This window comes from Arachis duranensis, chromosome 1 (genome assembly GCF_000817695.3).
Source record: "Arachis duranensis cultivar V14167 chromosome 1, aradu.V14167.gnm2.J7QH, whole genome shotgun sequence".
Classification (NCBI taxonomy): domain Eukaryota; kingdom Viridiplantae; phylum Streptophyta; class Magnoliopsida; order Fabales; family Fabaceae; genus Arachis; species Arachis duranensis.
In genome coordinates, this window is record NC_029772.3 from 93,711,548 (window position 1) to 93,728,321 (window position 16,774).

A 16,774-nucleotide genomic window follows, 5' to 3' on the forward strand; every position below is an offset into this window, starting at 1 on the left:
TACTTTTAACTAAATAATAATTGATGATGCTAAGCCAACAAGTTATAACTCAAATGACATAATCTTTTCATACTCACTTAGAAATTGCGAGTTGGAGTCTCACTCCTAATTTTAAAAAAAAATGATAATACCAATAAATTATAACTCAAATAATATAGTCTCAAGATTAAAGCACACTGCACACATCAAACTTAAGACGTGTTGGAGAAAGCTAAATTAAAGTTGTTTTTAGAGTTTTTTTTAATTGTTTTTTATATTCTGTTTTTGCCCTTTAATTCTTAAGGGTGTCTTTAGCATTGTTTAGAGGAATATTGCGTTGTGATGTGTTAACTTAGCTTAACTTATCATTTCATTTGTTTTATTATTTCCTTTCTTGTCTCGCTCTCTCTGATAATATTAATGTTTTTCTCATTTTTTTTTGTTTTATTTTTTTATAAACAATAAATGCAATGACATTTGGCGTTAATATTAACTTCTCTATTCATAGTTGCTCTCTAAACTTTAATATGGCTATTATTTTAATAAGTGTAATTATTTTCGTTATGGACTAAAATTCCGTTAATAGATATACATAGCATAATTTTGTAGTCACCGAAAAACAGTATAATTTTAAATGTTCAATTCAGTTAGATAATATATTCTTATCTCCTTGTTTCAAACACAATTTCGCTACGTCTACATTCTTTATAATAAATATTATTTTGATACAAATACTTCTTTAACAAATAAATATGTGCTTTCTCTATTTTGTTTGTTAACAAATAATTTAAATATAAAATAAAGTATCGTTTTTATCTCCAACATTTAGGGTAAGTCTTATTTGTGTCCCTAACGTTTAAATCGTCCTATTTGTATCTCTAACGTTTGTAAAAGTGATTCAATGTATCCTGCCGTCAATTACACATCATGTATGTGCTTTAGTTAGAGTTCTGAAAATCTCTTCTTCAAGTTAGAATACAAATGTTTGGGTCAGAATTGATGATCCACTCAGGATAATAACTCATTAAAAGTTGAAACTAATTACTGCAATATTTACATAATTCACCTTTTTAGAGACATAATTGAACATAAACACAGATTTTTGATACAATATTAAAATCGAACATATACAAGTGTGACCTAATTGAGAATGAATACATCCAAGTAAAAATAATTGAAAAATACAATCTGATCTATTAGTATATCTGACGGCAGGATAACATTGAATCACTTTTATAAACGTTAGGGATACAAATAGGACGATTTAAACGTTAGAGACACAAATAAGACTTACTCTAAACAAAAAAACAAAGAAGAAAACAAAATTAAAGTATATTAGATGGAGAGAGAGAGAGAGAGCAAGAGCGTGGGTGGGAAACACAGAGAGGGGTAGAGTTAGGGAACATGACAAAGATCCGAGAATTTGGAACCGAGAAGAGTATCGACGGCTAGAACATGAGTCTTTCTCCGTTTTTGTGGATAACCTTCCTCAAGACATCTCAAAGAGAGAATTGTTTCAGTTATTCAACTGGACAGGGCGCATAAATGACATATATTTATCACGAAAACAAAAAGACGATAAGATATACATTTTTGCGTTCATACGATATACTACGAAGGGAGGAGCTTTAAAGGCGATAAGGGAAATGAATCGATTGAGGTTGAGAGGACGAATTGTGTTAGTAGGGGAAGCGAAATACCGAAGGATATCGGTTGAGCATAATTCAAAAAGTTCACAGAAAGGAGAAGGCAATTGGAACAAGACGGTACAGAAGTCACAAGGCGAAGAGGCTCATATGGACGCGCGACTGAATACAACAGAGGCCAGGGAGGAGAAAAAAAGTACAAGTTCCACATGAAAATTGGTGGACAAAAAAGGTAGAAGTAGCGGTGGTAAAAGAGAACTTGGATTGGTTATAGAGAAGCATAATAGGTGGGACGACAAAGGCCATTGACTTTAACTCTTTGAAAGATAAAATTGCAGAAAACCTGCCTCAAGTTACCCAAGTACGAGAACTGGGTGCGTATAAAGCTCTTCTGACGTTTGACTGTGTGTTAAGCGCTTAAGAAACTTACACCTTTAAATTGAACAGTCTCTTACAATTCTTCCATAATGTGTGGAGATGGGAGGAGGCGGAGCAGAGTGAAACTAGGAGAGTGTAGCTAGAATGCTATGGAGTTCCTTTGCATACCTGGTCGGCGGACACTTTCAAAATCATAGGAAGTCAATGGGGTGAAGTGGTAGGATGCGATAAGTTGACAGAATCATGTAATTCCTTTAGTGTTGGACGCGTGCAAATCGACACATGTGTGATGGACGTAATCAAAGAATGGATACATATTACAGTCGGGCTTAGTGGTTTCGATGTGCTGGTAAAAGAGGTGGGAGATGAGATATATGATTCGGAGTGTAAGTTGAAATGCACCGACGTTGGCGAAACTAGTAGCAAACAGCGACATAACAGTGCAACTAGTTATCGTCAAGATGCGGTTATAATGTCAGCAAGACAAACAGACGGGCCGATATGCAAGGATCAGGCGGCGGAGCTGGGAATGATGGTGATGAGGGGAAGTGAAGAGGACAAGGACAAAATAGTAAATTTAGAAGAAATTTTAAATGAGTGGAGTAATGTCAATTCAAAAACCAATTTGTTGGAAACGGTAACGTCTGATTTACACCAACAAGGAATGAAAGGAAGGGCTAATTTGGTGGGAGAAGATTTTATGAGTAATGAGGAGGATTCTGAAAGAACCAGATCTGAAGTTTTTGAAAACACTATAGGCGGGATGGAAAAGGGAGCTATAAGGGGAAAAAAACCAAATCAAAACTTAAAAGAAAGATGGGCCAGGTACATAAGTTACAATAATAATGGCACGGGTATGCTGTTGGGCCAAAAACTCCATCAGGCCCTAATCCTAGTGGCGCTGGGGCAGGGGGTGCGAATGGGAAGACTGGGCTGCACCATTCTGGACCGGGTTGGGCTGTGCAAGGCTTCAGGGGTGTGAGGAACCCCGCTCCTAGCACAACTGATCTGAGGGGAGGATATGGTGATGGAGGCACTGAGTCACAGGGTGCTCCACGGTCTTGCCAAAACGGAGAAGAGCGAGCGGCGAACGGCGAGACCAGCGCCTGGTTGCCCCATATTGGTGCATGCCCGTCCTGCTCAAACAGGGAGAATTGTGCGGCTAATGATGACGTGAACAGGCTTAACAGAGACGTTGGTGCGGCGGTGCTAGGGAAGGCCGGAGCTGGGTCAAATCTGGTGGCCGTTGGGGACAGATTTAATGAAAGGGAAGTGGGAGTGGAGGAAGTTGAGGGAGTGCGAAGAAGGGGCTATGGTGAGGACGAAGATGATGTTAATATGTTCGGGGGAGCCGGGGATGCTAGTGATGCAGGAGAGAATACTGGAAACATGACTACTGAGGGCGAGGACGAGGCCGGCAGTGGAACTGAAAATAGGACCGCGGCAAAGGAACATATGGATCATGAAATTGTTGGTCATAAACACAGAGGTTCTATGATAGGCAGGAAGGGTATGATGAAGGAAGGAAATAAAGCTGGAGTGGCTATATTGGATGGTTTGGATATTGAAAACAATGGCGGAACGGGTGACAATCAGTTTTCTATAATGGAGGAGCAAATGACGGAGAACAAAAGGACATGGGAATTAGCAGTGGAATCCGGTGCGATACTATACGATGAAGAAGATGATATTATGGCGATACTCTAAGCTCAGAATGAAGAAAATGCTCAAAAAAGAAGATTAGCTAAACAAAAGGCGAAAGCAAGGCGATGCAGACCCAAGAACAAAGATAAGGTGTGTAAAATTTTTTTAAAATAATTTTTAGTTCTTGGAATATTAGGGGGTTGAGGGGGGATGGAAAGATGAGAATGATAAAAGACTTAAAAATGAAGAATAGACTGGATATGCTAGGTTTAATAGAGACTAAAAGGCAGGTTGTAATGAGATTTCACGTGACACGGCTTTGGGGGTGCGATAGTGTGGGTTGGGAATATATTGCGTCTGATGGTGTATCAGGTGGGTTGTTGTTAATGTGGGATGAATTTATTTTTAAGATGCATAACTGTTATAAAGGAGAGAGGTGGTTGCGTATCGAAGGTGTGTTATTGAAGAATAATTTCAATTGCGCGATTTTCTTGGTTTATGGTGCTCACGCTAGAGAGGAGAAACTTGTTGTGTGGGAGGAGTTGAGCTATATTGCTGGTTCATGTCAGGTCCCTTGTTGCTTCATGGGGGACTTTAATGAGATTGTTCAGTTAGAGGAAAGAACCGGCGCGGTTAGTTTAACTGTAGCCGCTGAAAATTTCAAGAATTGGATACAAGATATGCACTTAGTCAACTTGCCGCTTAGTGACCGCAAATATACATGGTTTAGAGGCTGATCATGTAGTCGGATTGATAGAGTGATGGTCAGCCTGGAATGGATTGAGGAGTTTCCAGAGACTCGACTAAAAGGAGGACCAAGGGGTTTATCGGATCACTGCCCGATGATTGTGGAAGATACAAAAATGCGAGGTGACCCAAGACCTTTCAGAAGTCTTGACTCATGGTTTACTCATGAAGGTTTTCTAAGGATGGTTAAAGAGGAATGGAGAGGCTTGAGAGAGGTAGACTTCACAGATAAGTTGAAGGCATTGACAGTTCCTCTGGGTAGATGGCACAAGGACAACTTTGGTGACATGGATAACAAAATTCTGAAGTTCGAGAATGAGATAAAGAAGATAGATGACATGGTAAGCAGTGGGGCATATGATGGAACAGTGGAGGCAAGAAGGAAAGCATTGGTGACTTGTTGTGAGAGATGGTATGTTAGGAAAGAGTTGCACTGGAAACAGATGTCAAGATCACAGCATGTGAAGGATATGGACAAAAATACCAGATATTTCCACCAAATAGCCTCTTCAAGGAGGAGGAATAACAGAATTGACGCTTTGGTTATTAATGGAAGATTGGTTAGAAACTCAGCTAGAATAAAGATCGCTATCCGAGAGTTCTATAAGCATTTGTATCATCAAGAGAAGTCTCCTAGGGTGGGCTTCAGGGATGGGCTGGTGGCTATGATATCCGAAGAGGATTCTGTGGCGTTAGAGGTTTTGCCATCAGTTGAGGAGATCAGAGAGGCAGTATGGGACTGTGAATCATCTAAAGTACCAGGCAGTGATGGGTACAACATGAACTTTATAAAGAAGTGTTGGGATGAGATTGGGACTGAGTTTACAGTAGCTGTGATTGCTTTCTTTCAGACAGCCAGGATGCCTAAAGACTCTAACATCACATGGGTTGCGTTAGCCCCTAAGTTTAGTGGGGCCAAGGAAATCAAGGGCCTTCGCTCGATTAGCATGGTTGGTTGTGTGTATAAGGTGATCTCGAAGGTGCTAGTTAGGAGGATGAGAGTAGTGATGCCAGAGTTGGTTGGGGAGACTCAGAGTGCGTTTGTCAAGGGTCGCAAAATACATGACGGGGCACTTATTGCGTGTGAAACTGTGCACTAGCTCAAAGTAAGGAAAAAGGAAGCGGCAATCATCAAGTTAGATTTTCAGAAGGCTTATGATAGAGTCAAGTGGAGTTTTGTGGACATTGTGTTGCAGAAGATGGGTTTTGGTCGAAGATGGAGGGAGTGGGTGATGGAGTGTGTCAGCACTTCTTCTATATCTGTTTTGGTAAATGGTTCACCGACGAAGCCTTTTATGATGGAAAGGGGTTTGAGACAAGGTGATCCACTATCCCCCTTTTTATTTGTGCTTGTGGTTGATGTACTACATAGAATGGTTGGAGAGGCAGTTAGAAATGGTCGCATTTCCCCTTTGTTGGTTGGGAGAGACAACATTGAATTGTTGCATCTTCAGTTCGCAGATGACACTATCATATTTTGTCCACCAGAGGAGGAGACTATCAAGAATTATAAGAGGCTCCTACGTTGCTTTGAGTTGATGTTGGGGTTAAGCATCAATTTTGACAAGTCAAGTTTAATTCCGATAAATTGTGACCAACAGTGGCTGAGGCGTATGTGCAGTCTGTTAGAGTGTAAGGAAGCTACCTTGCCAGTCAGATACCTGGGAATTCCACTAGGAGCTAATCCGAGGTTGGTCAAGACTTGGAAGCCAATAGTAGATAAGGTGGAGGAGAAGCTCAGCTTATGGAAGTCGAAGGTGCTCAACAAAACGGGAAAGCTAGTACTTATCAAAGCTGTTTTAAACAGCTTGCCGGTATATTATTTAAGCTTATATAAGATGCCGAAGACTGTTGCTGAAAAGTTAATTTCATTACAGAGAAAATTCTTGTGGAGTAAAGAGGATGGTAGAAATGGCTTGGCTTTGGTCAGATGGGAAGTGGTTCAGGCGCCGAAAAAGCTAGGTGGTCTAGGGGTCGGAGATGCGTTGGTTTGCAATACAGCGCTTTTGTTTAAATGGTGGTGGAGGTTCTCAAAGGAGGAATGTCCGTTGTGGAAAAAGGTCGTCTGCTCTTGTAATAATCTTAATCCTAACGAGATACTATCCACCCAAGCTTTGCCTACTTAAGGAGGCCCTTGGAAGGATATATGTCAATTACAGATTAAGGAGCAACATGTACGAGAGAAGATGATAAACGGGTTGTCCATGGAGGTTGGGGATGGTAGAAGAACGTGATTTTGGGAGGATGTATGGCTATATTGTGGCCCGCTGAAGGATAGGTTTCCAAGACTCTTCTCGGTTTCAATCCAAAAAGGATGTGTCATTAGGGATTGTGGGTTCTGGGACAGGTTAGAATGGATTTGGAACTTCCAATGGAGGCGTGAGCAATTCCAATGGGAGTTGGAACTTGTGAACCAGTTACATGACAATCTGAGACTAGTTAACCTAGAGGCCAATAGAGAGGATAGGATTGTGTGGAAATTTGACAAACAAGTGTCTTTTCTACTAACTCATTTGTGCATGTGTTGCAGAAGGATACTCTTTCGGAAGACGTAACAAGTTATAGTTTCACCAAGTCTATTTGGAAAGGCTTAGTACCGCCAAGAGTGGAGCTATTTATCTGGTTTGTCTTGATAGGCAGGGTGAATACAAAAGAAAGATTGGGTCGGTTTGGGATAGTTAGCCATGAAGATAATATGTGTGCCCTATGTAATAATGATGTTGAAAATGTTCATCACCTCTTTCTTGGGTGTGTATTTACTTGGTAGGTGTGGTGTGCGTGATTAACTCATTTCGATAGGAAGTGGTCCTTTTCCGGTACTGTAAAGGAACATTTTCAAAGTTGGACAGGTGAAACTATGAGAAAGGAGGAGCGGAAGAAATGGTTAATGTACTTCTTTGCGATTGTGTGGAACGTCTGGATAGAAAAGAATAGGAGACTGTTTCAGAATGAAGGAAAAAGTGTAGAAGATATTATTAACGCGTCTTTTCATAGTTACAGAGAGTGGAGGTGTAAAGATCCCTTTTGTTGTTGATGGCAGTGCCAGAGATGACAACGGGATATGTCTTGCTTTGCTAGGTGCTACCTGATTCCTGGTTGTGTTAGTTTATGTTTACTTCTCTGTTTGCTGACTTTGCTCCACTATTGTGTTGAACTCTCTTATTTCAAAAAAAAAGGGGTTTACTCTAAATATAGGAGACAAAAACGATAATTTACTCTTTAAATATACAAGTTAATAGTAATAATTGTATTTTTATATAGATGTCAAAAATATTTTATGTATAAATAATATTATTTTAAATATAATTATTTTTATGTCACGTTTTATCATTATAAGTTTTTGAATAAAAATAAAGTTTTATGACATAATACAAAAATTTATATGATTATGTTGATAAAAAAAACAGTATAAGATAAATAAAAATAGAAAAAAAATCTATACTCAAATTCTTGAATCTAATCATTCTTAATTAAGTAAATTTATACCATTCTTTGATGATTTATATTTTTAAAAGATTTGATAATTTTATCATTTTAAATGATATGCAGATTAATATGAACGGAAAATTCTCTCTTCCCTTTTAATAATGTTTTTCTTCTTTGATAGATATTTAAAATTAGACAAATCTAAACATTTTTTATTGTTTTATATATAAACACGATAGTGAACCGAGTTAGACGTAATAAGGCTTATTAAATAGGCTTTTAGGTTAGATTTTGAACATGATATATGAAAAGGATTCACTTAGATGTATATAAAAAATTAATTATTAAATTAATTATAAATATAAAATATATATTAAAATATAAAATACACGTTAAAAATTACAATAAATGGTTTTTAAAACTTCATTCATCATTATTATTGTCCTTTATTCAAGTACTATTCATATTCATTTTTATTTTTATAGTAAGTATTCATTTTTCATTTGTTTTTGGGAAACATGCATACCTAAACTCAAAAAAAAAATGAAATTACATATCTATCCTCATTAAATGGGGTACTGTAATGCAGCCAAGGCTTGAATCTAATGAAAGACTTAGTTGCCTCATAAAATGCTGCACAAGAGTTCGAATCTTGAGTAAATTCAAAAAATTTAAAAATTTTCTTATTCTTTCACCTCCAAAACCACCATGTTGCAATAAATCAATCTAACCTATGATGTTGTGAGCATTTTTCAATATTGTTATGGAAACTAAAATCCAGACACATATTAAAAGGAGTTGAAAGGATAAGAGGAATAGAAGGAGGATGGATTAGCCTCATCCATATAGTGATATAGAAGGTGCCTTTGGACAATCTCTTAGGTTTCTTCCACTCAGTTGCAGTTATTACAGTTTAAATCAACTCTCAAAGTTCTGGCTCTTTGCCTTACTGTGAAGATTCTTCTATGCATTATTTACCACATAAAAATCTTCACCTTCTCTTTCACCTCCACATTATGTTCCATTTATAATTTCCTATACTATTGTTCAATTATTTTGCCCCATAAATATTTGTTTTTATGCCTCAAAAATTATAACAATACAATACTAAAAAGTGTAAAAAAAAAAAAAATCAAAATCAGTTTTAATTTATTAAGGCGTTGGAACTTTGTGGAATTTATTCATGAAATTGATATTATCAACTTGATTATTATCAAATAAAAACATACTCTAGTCATAGTAAAAAAATAAAGTTTGTATTGTAAAATAAATAAATAAAGAAGAAAAAATAAATATAAAATAAAAAATATAAATAAAAGATTCTAGTACCAATATTCACTAATATAATAATCTCAATATAATAGAAGTGATTCATATATATTTACTAATATATGTAGTAACATATATATAAAAGAGAGAGAAGAGTGTTTTATATATTGACAATGTAGATATAAAAGAGGGATAGAGAATTGTTGTTATTGATTGTGCGTGTACTTATGTAAAACTATACTTCACTATTTAGAGGTAAAATGTTAACTTTTTCAAATTTCTTTAATATAATTCAGTTATGAGAATGTGAGCCGCCCATAATGAATAGGCATTCACATCATCATCTTTATCACAACACTCCCTTTGGATGATCATTTAGGTATATGCCTCTTTAAAACTTTAAAAAAATTCAATGGGAAAAAACTTTAGTAAAGGAAAAAGAGTACAATATCCTTTGTGATGGAAACTATCTCATTTAAAAATATTGTCAAGAAAAATCCAATGAAAAAAATCTGACCAAGAAAAAAAGAGTAAATCTCCCCCTCTTGTCACCATTATTTAATATCTCAAAATGGGTGCATTCTAATTTGATGTACCAATCTTTCAAAAGAAGATTTTGGAAGTGACTTTGTAAATAAATCTGTCATATTATTGTTTGAGCAGATCTGTTGGATATCAATCGTTCTTTTATTTTGAAGATCATATGTGAAGAAGAATTTGGGAAAAATATGTTTTGTTCTATCACCTTTAGTGTATTCACCCTTAAGTTGAGCAATGCATGTTGTATTATCTTCAAACAAAACAGTTGGAGCTATTTTATGATCAATTAGTTTACATGATGATAAAATATATTGGATCAAACTCCTGAACTAAAAACACTCGCGACTAGATTCATGTGCAACTAGTATTTCAACATGATTAGAGGATGTTGCTGCAATCGTCTGTTTCGTGGACCTCCATGATATAGTTGTTCCACCATATATGAACAGGTATCCTGTTTGAGATCTCTCTTTGTGTGGATCAGACAAGTCTCCTGCATCTGCATAGCCAACTAGTTGTGACTTGGATCTATATGGATAAAATAATCCTATATCAACCGTTCTATGAAGATATCAAAAGATTTGTTTGATTCCATTCCAATGTCTTCTGGTTAGAGAGGAACTATACCTTGCGAGTAAATTCACAACAAATGATATATCGAGTCGTGTATTATTAGCAAGATACATTAGTACTCAATGGTACTGAGATATGGTACTTCACGACCAAGGATATCTTCATTTTCTTTTTTAGGATGGTATTGATCATTTTTCACATCCAAAGGTCTTACAATTATTGGGGTACTTAATGGATGTGATTTATTCATATAAAATTTCTTCAACATCTTTTCTGTGTATGTTGTTTGATGAATAAAGATCCCTTTTTTGTATGCTCGATCTGCAGGCCGAGATAAAATTTAGTCTTTTTAAGATCTTTCATCTCAAATTCTTCTTTTAGAGTTTTTATAATGTTGGAATCTCTTCAAGGGTTTCATTGATATTTAAATCATTAACGTACACAGTAATTATAATGAATCCAGATACAGATTTCTTTATGAAAACACATGGGCAGATATCATCATTCTTAAATCCGTTTTTGGTCAAATACTCAATAAGATGATTATACCACATTTGTCTAGATTGCTTTAGACCATATGAAGATCTGTGTAATTTTACTGAGTATAACCTCAGCGAATATTCATGGGATCGTTTAGATATCTATAGTCCTTTAGGGACTTTCATATAGATATCACGATCTAATGATATGTATAAATAGGTTGTTACCACATCCATTAGATGCATATGTAGTTTATGGCATGCGGATAAACTGACCAAATAACGCAATGTTATTGCATCTACTACAGGAAAATATGTTTCTTCATAATCTATATCGGGCCTTTGTGAACAATCTTATGTCACAAGTCGAACTTTATAGCATACAACTTTATTTTTCTCATTTCGTTTTCTCACAAATACCCATTTGTATCCAACAGGTTTTACATCTTCTGGTGTACGGACTATAGGTCCAAAGACTTCACATTTTGCAAGTAAGTCTAACGCAGTCTTCATAGCTTCTTCCCACTTCGGCCAATCATTCCTTTGTCGACATTCTTCGACTGTTCTTGGCTCAAGACCCTTACTTTCATGCATGATGTATAATGCCATATTATATGCAAATGTTTCATTGACAATTATTTTATTTCGGTTCTATTTTTCTCTTGTAAAGACATAATTTATCGAGATCTCATCATTTTCACAATTTTTAGTATTTTCAGGTAGCTGAACGTCTTCTGGTATCAAAATTATATCAGAATTTTGGACAATTGCAGGTGTCTTTACTATGTCTTTATTCTTTTCAACAGGAATAGTATTTACCTCTTTTATTTTTCGAGGGTTTTTGTCTTTGAAACCGACAGGCCTACCACGCTTCTGACGTGAATTTGTTTCGGCGGCCATTTGTCCGACTGGGACATCAATACAAATTGGAGAATTTTTAGCTGATATATAGGATTTAGTAATCCTTTTCGTATCAGAAAATGCATCAGGCAATTTATTTACTATTCTTTGTAAATGTATAATCTTTTGAACTTCTAATTCACATTGCTTTGATCGAGAATCTAAATGCATCAAGGATGATGTATTATTCCAATTAAATTCTTTTTCAAGAAGCTTATTTTCTCCCCCCTAATGTTAGAAATTTTGATTAATCAAAATGACAATATGCAAATTGAGCTTTAAATACATCTCCTGTTTGTATCTGAAGATACCTCACTATAGAGAAAATATTATATCCCACATAAATTTCCAATTTTCTTTGGGGTCCCATTTTGGTGCGAGAAGGTGGGACAATTAGAACATATATTTCACACCCAAATATCTTTAAATGGAAAACATTTGGCTGCTGACCAAAAGGTAATTGCGGAGAAGAGAATTGATGGTAACTTATTGGCTTTAAATGAATAAGTGCTACAACATGTAAAATGACATGCCTCCAAGTAGAGGTTGGGAGATTTATTCTCATAAGTAAGGGTCTAGCAATTAATTGGAGGCATTTAATAAGTGATTTTGCTAACCCATTTTGTGTATGAACATGAGTTACTAGATGTTTAATGCTTATTCTATTAGCCGTACAATAAGCACCAAAGGCTTGGGAAGTAAATTCACCAGCATTATCAAGACGAATTGTTTTGATTGGATTTTCTGGAAATTGTGCTTTTAATCGAATAATTTGAGCAAATAATGGCGTTTGCGAGAAGACAATAAGTATACATGTGACCATCTCGAAGATGCGTCTATTAGGACGATAAAATATTTAAAAGATCCACATGGTGGATGAATAGGTCCACATATATCGCCTTGAATCCTTTCTAGGAATTCAGGAGACTCAGATCCAATCTTTACTGGTGATGGCCTTAAAATTAACTTTCCCTGAGAACATGTAGCACAATAAAATTCACATTATTTAAGAATCTTCTGGTTCTTTAGTAAATGTCCATAGAAATTTTCAATAATTCTCTGCATCATTATTGTTCCAAGATGACCCAATCGATCATGCCAAGTTATAAATTCATTTGGGTTAGTAAAATTCTGGTTTATAATGGCATGTGATTCAATTGCACTAATTTTAGTATAATATAATCTAGAAGAAAGTGAGAGCAACTTTTCTAATATAACATTTTTGTTTGAATCATGATTTGTGATACATGAGTACTCATGATTTCTCTCATTCATTATTTCAATATGATATCCATTTCCACGAATATCTTTAAAACTCAACAAGTTCCTTAAAAACTTGGTAGACAATAGTGTATTATTTTTTATGAATTTTGTTCCTGCGGAAAATAAAATTATAGTTCTTCCGGAACTTTCTATCACATTGCCTGAGCCAATAATAATATTAACATATTCTTCTTTTGGTAAAAGATGAGTAAAATATATATTACTTTTGAGAATGGTATGCGAACTTGCACTATCTCCAAGGGAAACATCTTTTTCTAAAAAGCACTGTACATAAAAATATTGTCATATACTACGAATTTTATTATTATTACTATTATTATTATTTTAAAACTTGACACATTTAGTGATTTTGAAATTCTTAAACATAATATTAATATTTTATTAAACATTATTTATTTATATCATACTCAAAATTCAAACACATAGGGAATTAAACATTATTTATTTACATAAATACTTTAACGAACCTAGATATTAAACTTTTTTTATCATTGATCAAATGACCAATATTTCCTTCAGGAACCTCAAAGAAATCAGATAATTCATTATGAGTGGTGTAATTTTCAGCAAAATCCTTTAAAACAAAATTTGTCTCCCTTCCTTTGTCATCCTTTTTCAAATATACTTGATAAAGATCGACTAGATGCCTTCGGGTACGACAGATACGCGACCAATGGCCCTTTCCATGACAACGGAAATATTTATCCTCTATTGACTTATTTTGCCCATTATTTCTTTCTTTATCCCACTTCCGGTGAGATCCTTTCTTATGAACATAATTTTTCTTCCTTTCATGATTTTTCTTGTTACCAAAACCTTGCCATTTACCTCTTCTGGGTTATGATTTGCTTCAGGAAATGGGGCGGCTCCAGCTAGGCGCGTTTCATAATTTCTTAAAAGCAATTCATTGTTATGTTCAGCAACTAGTAGGTAAGAAATTAGCTCAGAATATTTTTTAAATTCTTTTTCTCGATACTGCTACTGCAGGAAAACATTCGAGGCATGGAAGGTCGAGAAAGTTTATCTAACATGTCATTATCAGTTATCTTTTTCCCACGTAATTTCATTCGTGAGGTAATTCGAAACATTGCTGAATTGTATTCATTTATAGATTTAAAATCCTGTAGACGCAAGTGTGTCCACTCATATCGGGTTTGAAGAAGTATCACTGTTTTTTTGTTATTATACCTTTCTTAAAGGTTCTTCCACATATTTGCAGGATCTTTTAGTGTGAGATATTCATTTTTCAATTCTTTGTCAAGATGACGACGAAAGAAGATCATGTGGGCTTATGTGATTAGGCATGCTTATATTGGATGTAATTCTTGCTCTTTATATGGTTATATTGGTTGTGAAACTTGCATTTTGAACTTAGCCTTTAGGATAAATTTTTCATAGTGGAAAGCTCTCAATCATATTTGCTTGTGTGTTGATTTGATCACTCGTGTAGAAAGTTCTGTGATGTAGAATGGATGTGGAGTTAAAGTTAAGTGGTTACAATGACGGTGTGAAAGCACTGATAGAAGATCTTTATCACCTTCATTGTGTTATCTTATGATCTGCACTATTTGTAGCGAGTCTTTCATTATGAGGACGATGGAAGAGGGAAAATAAAGCGGGGAATTATACAAAGAATAGGAAGATCCTAGAGGAACGCAAAAAATCTTTTGTTCCATAAGGTTTATGACACTGATCTGACTTTTGAGGAACCTCAAGCGTAAGCCATCAGGAATAGATGCAAATTACTGGAAATGGTTTATTGAATATCGGTTGAAGGAGAAGACACATGTAACAAATATTGAGTTGGTATTTCATTGTATTCGATTTTAAACCATCATGAATTACTACTAAATATGCTGAATATATTGTGATAGTAGAAAAACTACTACCTAAAATATCTTCACCTTATCCTTTTTTGTGTTTCCTGAAGTTGTACATGGCTGACTTATAATAGACCATTAACATTGTAGCAATTTATCCCGATAACATTTATGTTTGTCTTTTTGTTCGTAGGAGAAGTGTAGAAAAAATGCCATTAATCGCTCAAAGCAACTGTACACACATACCGGAGGTTCTAAAATAATGGCAAGAAAGAGACACGAAGAAGTAATTAATTTAAATTCAGTTTTAGAATTTTGACTTGTTTTTTGTTAGAGGAGTGCTAAGGGGCCAGCAACTTTTGTAATTTATAGCCATCAAATAGCCATTAATAATGATTTTAATGCTGTGAGATTAGTGTGAGATTTCATCCAATGGCTCACTTTTCTTTGCTGGTTACATGTTGACCAGAATTTGAAAAAGTTGCTGGCCCCCTAGACTTTTCCTTTCGGTAATATAGTGTCGTCTGTTATATAATTGTGTTTTGATGAATGTTATAGGAGCAACGATAGGGAAGGCCTATTGGTAGAGGAAAGGTATGGACCAGTCATAAAAAAAAAGAATGGTTCGTATATGAATGAAGATGCACGTGTTGTTGGGGTAAATCATGTTCTTTAATTTTTTAAATTTCTTTTTGCAATTAATACCATTGAATTTAAATTAGTGAAAATCTGAATCTCACATGTCTGCAGGAAGCAATTGAACATATTGAGAGACAAGACGCCTCCAGCAAGGAATTTTCACAGAATGATTCCCTTGCACAAGTGCTTGGAAAGGAGTAGCCAGGAAGAGTTCGTGGACTAGGTTTCGGTCTATGTCCCACTCAGTATTTTTGTAACATTCCACAGCAGTCTGACTCCGGTGTGCTTATTGAGGAGTATCAGATAGAGATTGTAAAACTTAAGGCGGAGGCAGCAGAACTCAAGGCAGTGGCAGCAGAGTAAAAGACAAAGAGACAAAGAATGGAGGCAGAGGCAGCAGAGGAGAAGGCAAAAGTGCAGACAATGGGAAATTTGTTAAGATACATAATCCAGCAACAAGGAGGTAATTTGCCACCTGAAGTAGTTGCAGATCTGAATTCTTTGAGAAGTACACCGACCTCATCCCATGCAAGATGATGTGCTGGCACTAATGATCTGAATGATAAATTTTGGAATCTGAATACTTTTTAACTGTTCACTGTCCTAATGACTTTTGAGATATTTAGTTGTTGTTTACAGACATCGATGCACTGAATTCAAATTACTATTATAATGATTCACTTTTGCATATATATTTTTGTTCGATTTTGTGTGTTTTAGTTTGATTGACTGTTGGTTGTTTTAATAAATTAAAGCAACTTAGTGAAAGAACGTATAAGGAATAAAAGAATTGGCATATATTATTACAAATTCGGATTTTTTTTTAAAAAAAGTATAACTCTACATTTGGCAGCGGTTACAAATCCGCCACTATATCTTAACAGAATTTCTCAACAGATGCCATTTTGCAGCGGTTGAGCAGTCCTATTTACGATTTCGTAGCGGATAGAACCGCTGCAAAACTATGCCGCTGCAAAATACCATTTAGCAGCGGTTATACCAGCAATTACTATAAAGGTTTAGCCGCACGCTATCTTCCAACGGGTTATTAACCGCTGCTATTCCGTTTGAAAACCGCTGCTAATCACTGCATAACCGCTGCTATTTGCCGAATGTGGTGTAGTGAATCAAGATGAATTTGGCATCTAATATCTATGATAAGTAGTTGTTTCTAGATATATAAAGAGCATTAAATTTGAGATGCGAGAGCTTTGACATAATGAAAATTTATTACATGAGTCTTTCTAAAATTTGATTAGAGTCTTGTGTAGAAAACGTGTTGTAAAATAAATAAATACATAAGAAAGAAAAAATAAATATAAAATAAAGAAATATAAATAGAAGACTACAGTACTAATATTAACCAATATAATAATCTCAATATAATAGAAGTGATTGATGTATATTTACTAATATATGTAGTAACACATATATAAAAGAGAAAGAAAGA